Raw genomic sequence first — 13,993 nt, forward strand, 5'->3', positions numbered from 1 at the left:
TGCCCTAATTAGTTAAGTTACTGTCTGATGATAAATCGACCAGCACACGCTTATGTACACAAAGGTACTGCAATCCTCCGGAAAAAGCAATTCTCTGTAGTCCTTAGCACAAACTATAAAGGTGTCAAGTGATTTATCTATGCGGCAATGCAAATAAAGAAAAACAAACCCAGCAGCTTGAGGACAAGGTCTGCATATCTGTCCACACAAACATTCCCATGTCGTTTTGAAATACACCTCCAATTACAGTCTCATGATACACGGCACCGGTGCCAGCAGAGAACCTCACTTGTATAACTGTGGGGAAACATAACTTTGCAAGAAAGAACTGTTTTTTTCTAAATAAAGCTAACAACTAATGACGATGCGGTAACAGGTCCAGAGCGGCCGACCGTGTCCTCAGCCTACAGCCATCACGCTGAAAGAGATTCTGTCCTCAACATCCCACGGGTCGTCTTAAATGAGGAGGTTTATACCATGGTGCATCTCATACAGAGAGAAAGATTTAATGTTTTGCAAATTATTCACAGAGATTATAAATCACAGCAGTGTCAGTGTTTTCAGTGATGAGAGAGGATGCTTCCTCATTCCTTAATACAAATGACATGGAAAACAACAGCTGCAGCAATAAAACCCTTTGCAATAAAAAAAAAAAAAAAAAAAAAAAAAAAAAAGAAGGATAAATAAGTGTAGAAAAAGGAAAAGCCGGGTCTCGTCATTAAGCACGTCTGCGTGTCCCTCAATGTCATCTCAAAGACTGGATGCCTGTTTTATTGTTGTCATAGTTGCTTGTTTCAGTCTTGCGCTGCCAATTGTCTATGTCATTTATCTCAATCATGTCATCTTTATGTTTATCTTTTAGGATTTTAACTGTTATTGTTTCCCTGTCCATAAAGCTTCTTTACCTTGCATTGTGGTGAAGTACAACCTGAAGTGACTAAGGAGATTTAAGCATTTTGATATTGGTCAGTCAACAAAATGCACTGCAGTATGTGACAGCTTCATATCTCTCAAACATCCGGGTGTCATAAACTGACACACTGTAATAATGATGGCATTTTAATATACAGCGTATCCCCAAATACATTTAGAAAAACACATTGGCTCGATAGTTTAGCACAAGCTGCTGGAAGATGAAAGAAAGCCTTAAAAAAATTGAATGCAGAGTTTAAAAGGAGATTCATGGTACTCTTTAGGGCTGTCACTTTTTTTTTTTTTTTAATCCTGTTCAAACAAGAATATCTAATTTGTTCTAATGGATTTGCAGTCTAACACTCTTTTATGTTGGATAATGTGCACCATATTAATCTGAGACAGCCTCACTTGAATGTCAAACTAACAACAGGTGACTTTAAATTTGTTGTTGTGCTAATGTAAAATGGTTTGGTGCCATGCTCAGTACAGATTGCTATTCCCTGTATTTTATATATGTAAGTATTTGCTATCACTACAAAGCCATGTTTAGCATTACTTACCAGTCTAGAGGAATCTTCGCGGGCTGAGCATCAAACTTCATTCCTTTACTCGGCAAGAGCTGTGGGAAGCAATGACAGTGTTAACTCTGATTTTGCTTCTATTTGTAATATTTCCTTTCTTTGCTATCGAACATGGTTTCTTGCCCTCTGGGCAGCACTACTTCCTCATCCTCTTATGTTGGACTGAGGGCAGACAAGACGCTACAGTGACTCACTATTACATCTCGGTATAACGAGACGAGCATGCTAACTATTGTAGATATCCACTTACATAGACGTCTTTAACATAATGTCAAACTGTTGTTTCTTCACATTTTAGGTATTTTTGTTAATGTTTAAAACTAAATTACTTGCATATAGCACCTTTAAAGAGATTTGCTGAGGAAAACAGGGCACGGAGTAACAATGTAGTCCACTGGAATACAATGCCTGTTTTTCTTATCGATTATGTTTTGAATTCAGTAACATTATGCATTATGTATGCATCTTAACGACTCAGCTACTGGACAACCCAACATTCAAACAGTAGTTTGAATTTCAAATAAAAAGTGGTGACCCTATTTCTTTGTCATTTAGCCAAAGATTTTAGGTTCTAACTACAAAATGCTGCCTCCCTATCAATGTCCACTGTTCAAAGGCAGAAACTTAGAAAACAAACTTATAACAACAGCAGTGACACAGCTGTAGTGAAAGAATTTTGAGATTTTTCATTGAATTAGTCATGAAGAAATGGGTCAGATACAAGGAGGTATCTGCACTTTGAGGAAAAGATGTAAACATTAAGTGGTAACAAAACCACAAACATCTTTCCATTTATACACTTTCTCTACCTGCTTATTCAGGGTTCAGGGTGCACGTCCATCGCAATCCACATTGAGCCAGAAGACAGGATAATACCTTGGACCAGCTGCCAGTCAATTGCAGATTTAACACCTAAGACAGATAAACACATTCAAAGTCACATTTCCAGGCAATTTACTAATTTCACCAGGACGTCATGTTTTCGGAGTTTGACTTGATAAAGAGGAACTCACACACACAGAAAGCATTCAGACCCTACAGTTTGAGAGGCCACACTCTGTAACCCAGCCAATCATAACATATTTTATATCGTAGTCCAAACCAAAGTGCTGCTTCATTATTTCAGCAAATATTTCACAAAGTACACCGTGACCTTAATCCTTGAGTTTGAATCATACCATGAAACCTCCAAGAAGTTACTAAAGGTTGTTTTTTTTTTCCTTCAGTGACAGCAAAGATAAAGAAAAAGAAAAAGGGGGCTACTGAACGACTGATGAGGGATGATACTCTCAAACAGTGTCTCCCTCCCATGGCAAGTGTCACTCTGTTTCTCTCCATTTGCTGCACTTTGTCATTATACAAGGCAGCAGCTGAGGTGGTTAACTACACTAAGTCCGGGTGAGAACGTGTGGTGATTCAGGCTAATGAAGGTGAAACACATTTCCACATTAGCCTCCACCCTTTCCCCTCTTCACTTTTCCTCTGTGGGTTCCCAGTGACCTGATCCTCATCGCTCATCCGTGCTCCTCGACGGCTCCAAACACAGCCTCACATATAACTGCTCGTCTTTTTTATTAATATACTTGTGAGGACTGGCTATATTGTTTCTTTAGCATTGTGCAGACGTTTCCGTCGGTACTTTCCCTTACACACTACAAACGGCACACTATTTGTGACAGTCCCATTACAACAGTGCAACACAGAAAAAGCAGTGATGCTTCACCAGCAATGTGACAATGCATTTCATGTGTAAGTATTTGCATGTATGGTTTCTTTAACCATCGGCACTTAACCTCTGCTCTAAGCCTAACTGCGCCTTAATGATAATTTCAGTCTACAGGGATAGTTTTAATTTTGATTTATTTTTCTGCTTACCCAGAATAATATTCTTATCTGGCTGTTTACTTTGTGTTTACATTTCGAAGGTGTGCTCAATGGTGTGATTAACTGGATGTCAAACTAATTATCAGCTCCACTCAGAGTAATAATATCAACCTTAAATGGCTGCTCGTAACAGAATACAAAAAATTTAATTACACCAAAAAGTCTTGCTGCTTTTTCCTTTTTTGGTTTTTGCTTCTGTACCTTGTGAGGAGAGTTTACACAATGTTTCAGAAAAAAAAGCTTGCTTGGAGCAACAGTATCAAGGTAGCTATATAGCCATAGGTGTTTGATAAGAAAGACAGCGATTCAAAGATATCATGGAGGATCTGGAGGTTTTGGACACTGAGAGATCTTAGGTGAATGGCCCAGAATAGATTTCTGGTGCTGTTGAGACAGCCAGGTCTAAGGGGTAGTGTGGAGGTTGTCAACTGATACTGACAAGATACATTTTTCATTTCATATATATATATATATATATATATATACACACACACACACACACACACACTGTAAATATATTGTAATTTTATATTATATTATATATATTTTTGGTCACTTTTAGTATGTAGGGTTTGAAGCAGAGGAGCACTGTGGTGATTAGGCTGCAAAAACTTCAACTACAATCTTAAATTAAAATTGAAGAAAAACTAAAAGAAAACTCATACCTCCTTTAGTAAGGAAGTGCCGGCATGCAGGTAGATATGTAAGGAACGAGAACTATCCATTCATAACTCTGAATTTGTCTTTTTAGTTTTGATTCTATGATTTAAAGTTTCAGCACACTTCACATTCTCACAAACCATCTAAGTGACCTATTTAGTGAAGGACAGGTGTGTCACATCAATGAGCGATCAACAGGAACATAGAATTAAAACCCATAGAGAGGGAACTAAGACAGGCCTCCAGCCTCCTGGTTCTAGGAACCAGCAAACAGAAAATCACAGAGTAGATAAAATACCTAGATATTTTCTGTCTGAAGTCAAAACCCAGTAAAATTCCTCAAAACCTTAACTTCTCACGCAATCAGAAGTTAAAGTTTGAAAGTAAAAAGAAGTGGGGATATTTTGGCTGGCAGTCATATTAGTCTGACTCTTCATTAGTTTTCTCAAATTGAAATGTCATATTTTTGTGCCATTGGCCAGGACATTTTTCTGTAAGAGTCAAACTGAAATGTAAAATTAAAACACAAAGAGTTTCAACAACAAGAGTGTGTGTTTACTGCAGAGACAGCCAGATTCACAAATATGGAAACTTGTCCGTTTCGTCTGAAGTAAATGTTCACCAAACCTTTACATTACATAACAGAAACAAAACTATGGACGAGAAAGACAGGAAGATACGCAGAAAAGGTTACACGGCAAGTACACTGAAACACTGAATTAGGCCTGTAATGTGTAATTTTTCATTTAATCCGCTCTGCAGTTTAATTTTTCTAGGAATGAATTGTAGAAACGCTCTGTCACCTGTTTGCACTGTTACAAGATTAATTTCCTAATCCCTACTAATACTTTCACATGCAAACATTTTAAGACAGACAAGTGGCTAGCACACTGCATGGCTGTTCTAATATTAACTGACTGCTGTCAACTTTTTTCTAAATGATGTAATGGATTCTCCAGATTGACTCCAAGCAGACTCATGAAATTAAGCATGGAGTATATGACCCCAATTAGTCGCTATCGACATTACTTCGAGCGCTGCAATCCCGTGAGGCGGATTTAAAACGATCATTGTCAGTCGGTATGAGACATCAAAGAACTTTGAGAATGACACTGTCTCAGTCTGTCAACTTTATCTTGAGAGATTTGGCTTACTTGTCAGAAAAAGTCATTTTTGTATGCAGGGGTATGTGGTGTTACTATAAAAGGATAAGTCAGCAGTTTTCTTTTTTCACTGGGTTGTGGCTTAATAACACTGAGTTGCTGCTGAGGGTGTTGATTAGATGCAAAGGTGAAAATCTAAGATGCTGGAAAAACTTACAAACCAATATATATTCATGAGGTTAATTACAGGATGTGCTAAAATGATACCTTTTCATTATCATGCTCATTGTCAAATAGCAACTAGCACTGAAAGGTGTCAGATTACAAATCAGTGCCAATTATATAGATATTATGAGTCATTGCTTTTTCGTAGGTTGGCAGCTTCTTGATGTTGTGTTTTACAAGTACAGTAAATAGTTCTGAGGCTGGTGTCACAGTGTTTTTTTTTGTTTTACTGTTTGTTACCTTCACTGTGAATCAGCTTAGGTTGGGTGTTAAAAGATAAAAATGAGTTGTGACGACAGCTGTTGGGTAAAGGTGAAAACACAGTAATTCAGAATACTGACTGTTGAAAGAGCAGGAAGAGCCTCCTTTAATTATATCCAGCATGAAATCATTTATACATGCCAATAGCATATTTCATAAATCATGCGATGATAATCACAGTTTGCAGGGCACAGTGATACTGCTCAAATGTTCTGTATTCTAAGTTTTTTGAATATGAAATATCATTCATATCAAATTTAGCAGAGATTTATTTGGAAAAAAAATCAAACTTAATGGCACAGCAATATGGACATATTTGTTGATTAAGTTAAAATTCACAGTGAATCAAATACCAACACGTCATTCTGTAGCTTCATTTTCTTTTAACAGTCTCTGATTTCTTGCAGATGCTAAATTAAGCCATTAATCAAATCATGTTTTCATGGAAGGTGCTAAATTTAAAGTAAATAAAACACACTGATTACTCACTGATTTACTATTGTGTTTCACAATTGGTGTTGTTATATCACTTTCAACCAACAAGTGGCTTGTAAACCAGCTCATGCCCAGAATCACGAACGAGAGCGGCGTTTCAATGCTGGATAATCAGCTTGCTTATTATTCAGAGTAGTCTATCCACTGTTGATTAATGCCTCTGAGCAAATATGTACGGAGGGTCTGGTTAATCCGCAGTGCTGCTTCAATCAAGTGGACCTTTGTTTTGTCCAGCCACCTAGTTTGTCCACCAGCCTTGCACTTTCACATGTTCATTATATACTGATCACAGCAGACACAGAAATTCTGCAGAGGAGAAATTCTGTTGAACTCGACTGTTTCTACCTCCACCCACTCTCCTCTGCAACATCACCTTTTACCCCCTCCCTCACTCCTCTGTCTCTGCATCCTTTCTTCCTCCGGGAGCATTCTGACTATGGCTTTAACTCCTGTGAGCATTTTATCATGCAGTGGCGACAGTGGGCACCCCAGTCAGCTGCCCTGACCCCAGCGGACCTCTGCCACTATCGACTAAGTGACCCAGTGTACTGTTAAGGAGAAACAACATTTCCAGCAACCACAGCGAGGTCCCTGAGCAGAGGGAGAGAAACCAGCAATGTGAGTGACACTGGGTGACAAACACTTTGAACTCAGACAACAGGAAATGAATGCAGTGAGCGCTGCTCAAGGCACAACACATTGCATGTGGCACACTTAAATTGACACGTCTATCCAGATGACACATGTTGATACCTTGGCTGTAGCCTCGGTTCCACTTGTTATTCTCTGCATCTGGTTGTCTTCCAATGCTACTGGCACACTGGCCACATAAAGACAGACCCTGCAGATACAGGAGCTACCCCCTGAATACAAATGAAAACGGCATACTGTGTCCATACCAGAACAAATCTCAACATGGCATCAGCAACTCACACAAACTCAATGCACAGGAATGATTGGCAGTTGTTCTGTGAAATGAACCCATTTAAAGCACAGTTTGCGCTTTCATACCAAGCCACTCTTCAGTGTGGGCAGTGACGGCATCTGGATCTTGGCCTCAGCGGCCTCTGGAATTAAGGCACATAACCTTGTGTGGCCACCCCATAAGGCCACCCTATGATCCCTCCAGATGATCTCATTTCACTGATCTGCCAGCCACAGCTGTAAGCTATAACATCAAAGTGAGTCGTAATGTGGTTCCTACTTGATATCACCTTCAAGCTGAAAAGTCCCTGATGTACCAAAGACAATAACAACCATTCAACATCTGTTGGGATCCCCCTGGCTCTGCTTTAATGCATTTCAACAGTTCATGCATGGGGAGGAAATATTGTAGGTCCACACAAGACAGACAGCACAGAGAGCATTTACCGTAATGAATGCACTGCACTGTAGGCTTATGCAAGTCAAGCCCCAGTCATTAAAATGCTATCCCAGTTAGGACATCCGCAGCGGCGGCCAGACATGTGCTGTACATAAAGGGTGAAACTAATCAATCAGGCGGCAGTGCCACCATAATCCATTAAACTCAATGTTATTGAAATACATTCAAATTAAAAGTCTATTTCCAGGGCTTCTGCCTGAACATATAATAGGCACCATTCATTGCGCTGAGTGTCAATACTACGATTATCACAAATAAGCTCAAAGCAATTTACCCTTCTGTATTAACAGAGAAATGGCTTGCAAGGCGGAAGCATGCCTGACATTAAACTATCTGATCATTTAAATCTATTTTGATTGTTGGAGATATGAAACCCCAGCTCAGATATCATTAATTGCATGTCCTCCCTTTTTCAGTCAACATAATGCTTTTCTCCCTCCCTATCTGCAATGTGATCCATTGAATCTGAGATGTAATCTACATGATTGGCAAGACATCTTATTGTCATTTGTGAGACATCAGACATAAAAAGTTTAAAGAGGAAGCTTTAAAGGTCATGCCAGTAATTTCATCAGCTAAGAAATTGACTGTGGATAGATTTCAGGGCTTGGAATGAAACAATGGGGCTGCACTTGTCATTCTAGTCTGTATAGCACCATCCTACCACTTACAAAATACAGTGTTAAATTCATATTTTGATACAGTTTTAATACAGAAACCATGGCGGTCATCATATTAGGTACACCCTTGGATTCATATCAGGTTTGGTTCAAAGTGTAGCATTTTCTTGCACATACAAGTTATTTACAGTCTTATATACGATCAACATTCAAATCTTATATGACGCTGTTTTTTTCCCCCCACTGTGGTTACCTTGAATCTAATGCGCATTAACAGATACAGAAGTCAGCCAACAAAGCAGTGATGCGTGCTGGTAACTGCCGGCCGTGGGTGAAATAAACTGTTGCTATGAATCAGAAAAGTGCAATTGATTGCTTGAAATGCATTCTCATTTTAATAAAATGAAATCAGATTAGATCTCACAACACTTCACTCAGGCTATATTGAAACTGACCTGATGGTTCAGTAGACATTAAATTATACAGCATACTGTATATTCTTCTGTCTTTTCCTCTTGCTCAGATGGGTTTATGTTTTCCTGTTTCATTGTTCTGGGTCTGGACTGGATGACTATTCATTAATAAAGCAAGGGACCTGAACTCAAATCATTTCATAAACAAGAGGAGGAATTTCTAACACTTCAGTGCAATCAGTACTAATTTTTAAAAAGAATATGTGCCTGTGTTTTAAATGAGAAGAGAAGTGGAGCAACCTGCGCATTTCAGTGTCTTAACCAGTTATTTGACTAAGACAAACTACTATACAAATAGGACAATGACAACACAAAGGCAATGGAAGTAATATGACAAAGATCACAGATAAGAAATGTTCTTCAAGATGTATGCTAGCTCACAGTTGCTGGGACCCTGTGGGACCACTTGGCCAGGATTAGCATGACAAGGTTCCTCTGCAAAGGCCCCTCTGAATCTTAATGAGACACTACAGTCCGACTGAGACATTCATAATATATTTTATATCTTGTTTTCATAGTCTCCTTGCACCTTTGCCACCAGCAAGGAAACTCAGAGTCAATATTCAGCTGCAATGCACACCTACACTCAAGGTTACAACTGTTTTCCCTCTACTTATCAATTATAAACACAGTATTGGGCCTGCTTTATGGATCCCATTTATTTCCCACTGAGAGTGACTGTAGTTCCCAGGCAAGATGTTTTGATGAAACACGGCCAAAGTACAATCAATAGATATTGATGCCTTAATCATTTAAATAGAAAATGTTGTGCATATTTTTACATATAGATTGCATCAACAATCACAATTTAAAAGCTGGCATATTCAATTCAAAGTTTTCATCACTCTTAGATTACACTAGCATGCAGTTTCTTATGTGTTCTTCATGGAAATAAAAATACTTGAAATAATTGATGATTTTTTTCCCCCCTTAAGTATATGATAAGTTTTTACATAATTATGAATTCTCCTTTACGTGGCTAAATCAAAAATGAGCTGTGCTGTAGAGATCAGGGAGGGTCTGAAGTGTTTCCCTGATGCTTTAAACTCAGAAAGTGACCTTCAAATTGGGACTTTTTCTTCTATTTCTAAGGACAACCTGAAGCTGGTTTTGTGGTTGGCAACTCTTGGTGGTCAGCACTCAGCTGTACATCACTTTATGGTTGTTCTATTTTAACATAACCCCCATATGACTTTGAGTCTCATTTGATTTTTGATGAATACTTTTAAGCATTACCTGCTCTTTTGAAGGCTTTCAGTGCTCTGGGAGAACTGGCAGAGGTTTAGCATTTTGTTCCCAGTTTAACTCTGATAAGAAAAATGGCTGGTGATGGACACACACTGATTATTGAGCCTATGTTACAGCTGCCACCAAGGGCGTAGGTTTGGTCTCAACATTGGTAGGGGCGCAACAACCCCACCACCCCTGCAAAAAAAAGAGGCCTTTTTAATGCTGTCAACCAAATTGTTTACTAACATATAAGATCTGAATTTACATTCAAAATTGTATTTAAATTGAAATAAAGCTATGGAGTATCAGATCAAAGACTAAATTAAAACTTTAGGAAACTGTCATTTGTTATATAATAACTAACAAGTTAACATCAGAATAGGTGGACTATGGTTACATTAAATATTGGTTAGTGATTCACAATTAATCCATAACAGTGTATAGGCCAATTTAATCACATTATCATTTTAAAACCTAAAACCCTGAAGATGCAGCTCTTTCGTCATCGGCCTCCTCTACTTCTCTGATCTGCTGCTGTTCCAGCATACAAAATAATTCCTCAAAAATTATCATACAGTTGAATCAAAAACTATATTATAATCTAATATATATTATAATATTACAATTATAATCTTCATCAAAGAGGATTTTCTGCAGGGCTGTTGTATTAGTCAGTAACAGTAGTTAGTGACCGTTGACGTGCTGACGTCAGTGTTGTGTATCATCTCCAGTCTCAGGAGTTTCTTTTACAGGTAGAGTTTATTGCGGCTCTGTCTGAGCACAGTTAATGTTGCTGTTTTCTGCATCACAGTGTCTAACTACCCGCAGTACATTTCAACTTACACTAGTTCAGCCCCTGCACTCACAGGTTTCTGCTCCTTTTAGCGACTTTCACTAGTTCAGCAGTTGTACAGATGCTAGTTACTTTAGCTTAGCACTTAGCGATAGCTTATCTCTCTCTCGCTCGGTGTATCTTGAATCAACGGATGAACCTGTTCATCAGTGTGGTATTTTTGTAACTTCAGTGTAGAGGATTGGCATGTTTATTATAACTTCAGTGATGTCTGCTGTCTTACCTTCCAAAGCTCCGCTCGTTAACCGGAACTACCTTGTCTGCTACCGTCTGCGTACACATCAGCCTTCAGCGATAATTTTAGTTGATATTAGTCGTGACGTGTGATCAATCAGATGGTGCTGTGGGCGGGACATTGCTCCGGATCGCAGAGTGGAAACTACATATGAGAGACAGGCAGCTGCATCAGAGGCAAAGTAGTCCATTTTAAATTAGTTTTTTTTTTTTTTTATCGATTATCGGTTAAAAAAACAAACAACTATGCCCATGCCGAGAGCCACGCAAGCGTCCGAATGATCGAATATCACTTTACTCAAAACACAGTGCGAAAGAGTTCACTCAAATTGGCATTGGCCTTGGCTGGCACAGTAACACGGAAAGGTAAAACACTTATGTGTGCAAAGATTCTTGCTGTGTGTTGAGATAGGTTTTGTTCAGATGCAGATACTTGCTGGCCTGCTCCAATTTGAGGGTTTATGTGTTTTTTCTTGTATCACTGAACCTGCTTATTACAATAACAACAGTGCTTTGCGTGTACAAATGGAAGTAGTTACCCTTAAGAAGCACAGTAATAGGTGTGCGGCCATTAAGTTGTTACATTCTTTCTCTCTTCTCTTCTCACTGAATGATAAATATAGATGTAGATGCAGCGTGAGTACAGCCGCATAATGGATTAGCTTGCATGAGTCTCGGCATACAGTAGGTAAAGCGTGAGTGGGAGTTATCTATATTGGCCTGCAGAAGCTTGTGCACGGCAGGAGATCCCGTAGTTATTGCTCGAGGCTTCCCTCCGGCGAGTGCCAATGAGTTTATCAGAGGAATGTTAGATTTACTGATGAGATGGAGTATCTCTGCAGCGAAGGAACGGAACACAAGAAAAGAAAGCAAGTCTTATACTCTCTTTTACACACTATTACAGTGGATATTTGCATGTACTGTATTAGTCAGAAATAATGAAATTATTATTATTATAAATATGCCTATGTGTCAGTGAATAATATTTGACAGAAAGGGAGAATTTAAACCATTAACTGACTAACTGTCACTTGAGCCACGGTGTAGCTCAATTGGCCACAAGATGAAAATGTGTCCATCTTACAGGACAATTTAAATGCTTTTTTTTGGTGTTTGGAGGGAACCAAAACCTGAATTAATAGTAGAGAAATCAATGACTTTTGTTTTGTGGGCTGCAGTAGCTCGGGGTTATAATATTTAGAGAGTATTGAGATGAAAGGGCCTGCACTGAGGGCAAGACACAGCAGCTCTTTGAAAAATATAAAAGTCTGGGGATGAATGGATGACATCCCCATGTGATGTGTGCAGTTTTACAGAGGAATAGAAGTTTGTTTTTCTCAGGCTTGAAACTGGAGCTGGAGCAACAATCATAATTACTTTTAAATGCATGAACAAATAATGTATCAATGTACCTATTTTTTCCCACTGTTTAAATACTTTAAATGCAATACAGAAACTACATACATTGCCATGCTATACCTCACTGCTGCTCATTGTCTAGCTGTAAGTCCAGTTGCAACGCCCTGAGGAGTTCAGACAGGAACTTAAACATATAGGTGTCTTTCCTTCAATTTCATCTTGACCTCTCAAGTAAAAGCTTTTAATAGTCGACTCAAAATCCTCTGTAGAAAACCAGGAGAGATTAGTTTAGACTTATTTGGTGTATTTATACTGTCAATTCAAAAGTCTAAATGCATAACATGTAAGGGTCTATCCATTTATCTCAATAGCTATTTCCACCATCCTCATATTTTTGTTAGGATATTTCTTATTCTGATTACAAGGGCTTTTGCAGGTCTCACCTTCAAACCCAGTCATAAGAATTAGCTGTTCCCCCTTGAGGTAAATTGGAACTCTGTATACTGGCAGGGAATAGTTTATTTCATCTTTTTTTCTGAGCCAGTCGCTCTCATCCTTTTTTCATTTGAAATCCTGCATCTGGTAATTTCATAATTATGGGAGGGGATTATAACGAAGGCAGCTGGAGCTGCAGGTTAATTGGATTTTTCACCTCGACGGGACCGGATCTAAGTCGCCCATGGGCCACAAATCTGCATATTTGAAGTTGGGGACAGGACAAAAGAGGCTGGGGGAAGAAAAGAGTGAGCAGTTAAAGGGTCCCCTTTGACTTCAAGAGTTTGGGAAGTTACTTTTGCACTGCCAGTTACTGTTTGTGGCTTGAGAGGTTTTCCTTTGCTTGTACACAAACACTTTCATCCACGTTGATGGCATCTATAATTGGCACTGTGTTTTCCGTTCACAGGACTTGCCGCCGCAGAAGCTATTGCAGCCGCTATTGATAACCTCAGAGAAATCCCCCAGGGTTTGAAATGAAACTTCTTAAACTGAACTTCCAACAAACACATGAATGTAGACTCGTAAGACCACTTTACATTTTGGAAAAAAACACTGAATGATTTGTGTTGGAGACTTACAAAATATATATAAATGCGAAGATGTTGAATGATAAAGTTGTAGAAGTGATGATGATCTTTAATTAAAAGAAGCACGATTATTATTTAATTTCAGTCGATGTCGCTCGTCACAGTTGATCTTAAACAGATGATTAGTTAATTAAATGTTTATCAAATCTCTGTGGGACCAAAATACCAAATGTTTTTTAGAAAAGTCTGTCTCCCACAGAGGAAACAGAAATATTTGGGAGACATTCAGGGCATTTTGGGATTTGGAAAAAAAAAAACCACACGTAAAATATTTCATCAACAGGAAAATCTCTTTCATGCAATTGCATCATATCTTACAGAAAATCCTTGGACCCTGGAACGTACTTCTGACTTGACAATCACAAATATCCATGTTTGGTCACACATTAGTCTCATGCCTCTGTTTCATCAACAACACATCCGTCTTTAGCAGTTTCAGCTCGATTCTGCTGACAGTACTTTCTACCTGTTTCCAGGGACCGACTCGCTCCCCCTCTGTGGGAGCGTCCGAGCTCTCAGCCCCTCGGCTCCTGGCCTACTTCTGAATCAGTGTTTGACAAAGGGCGAGTCTCTCCCTGAGCTAAAGATGGGGGAATTAGAGAGTCTCTTGCATGGCGAGAAGGCCACACGC

At 38.9% G+C, this 13,993-nt stretch overlaps 1 long non-coding RNA gene across 2 annotated transcripts in view; it reads right to left on the reverse strand.

Annotated features, from left to right (window-relative positions):
* LOC130170466 (uncharacterized) overlaps positions 1 to 10,985 on the reverse strand; it is a 63,176-nt gene extending 52,191 nt beyond the window's left edge. For both annotated transcript variants that reach the window (XR_008827998.1, XR_008827997.1), the window contains exons 1-3: positions 10,908 to 10,985; positions 2,306 to 2,408; positions 1,476 to 1,534 (exon numbers count right to left, since the gene is read on the reverse strand). This is a non-coding gene — a long non-coding RNA (uncharacterized LOC130170466). The remainder of the gene's footprint in view (positions 1 to 1,475; positions 1,535 to 2,305; positions 2,409 to 10,907) is intronic.
* Positions 10,986 to 13,993: the final 3,008 nt, after the last annotated feature.

This window comes from Seriola aureovittata, chromosome 6 (assembly GCF_021018895.1).
Source record: "Seriola aureovittata isolate HTS-2021-v1 ecotype China chromosome 6, ASM2101889v1, whole genome shotgun sequence".
Taxonomy (NCBI): Eukaryota; Metazoa; Chordata; class Actinopteri; order Carangiformes; family Carangidae; genus Seriola; species Seriola aureovittata.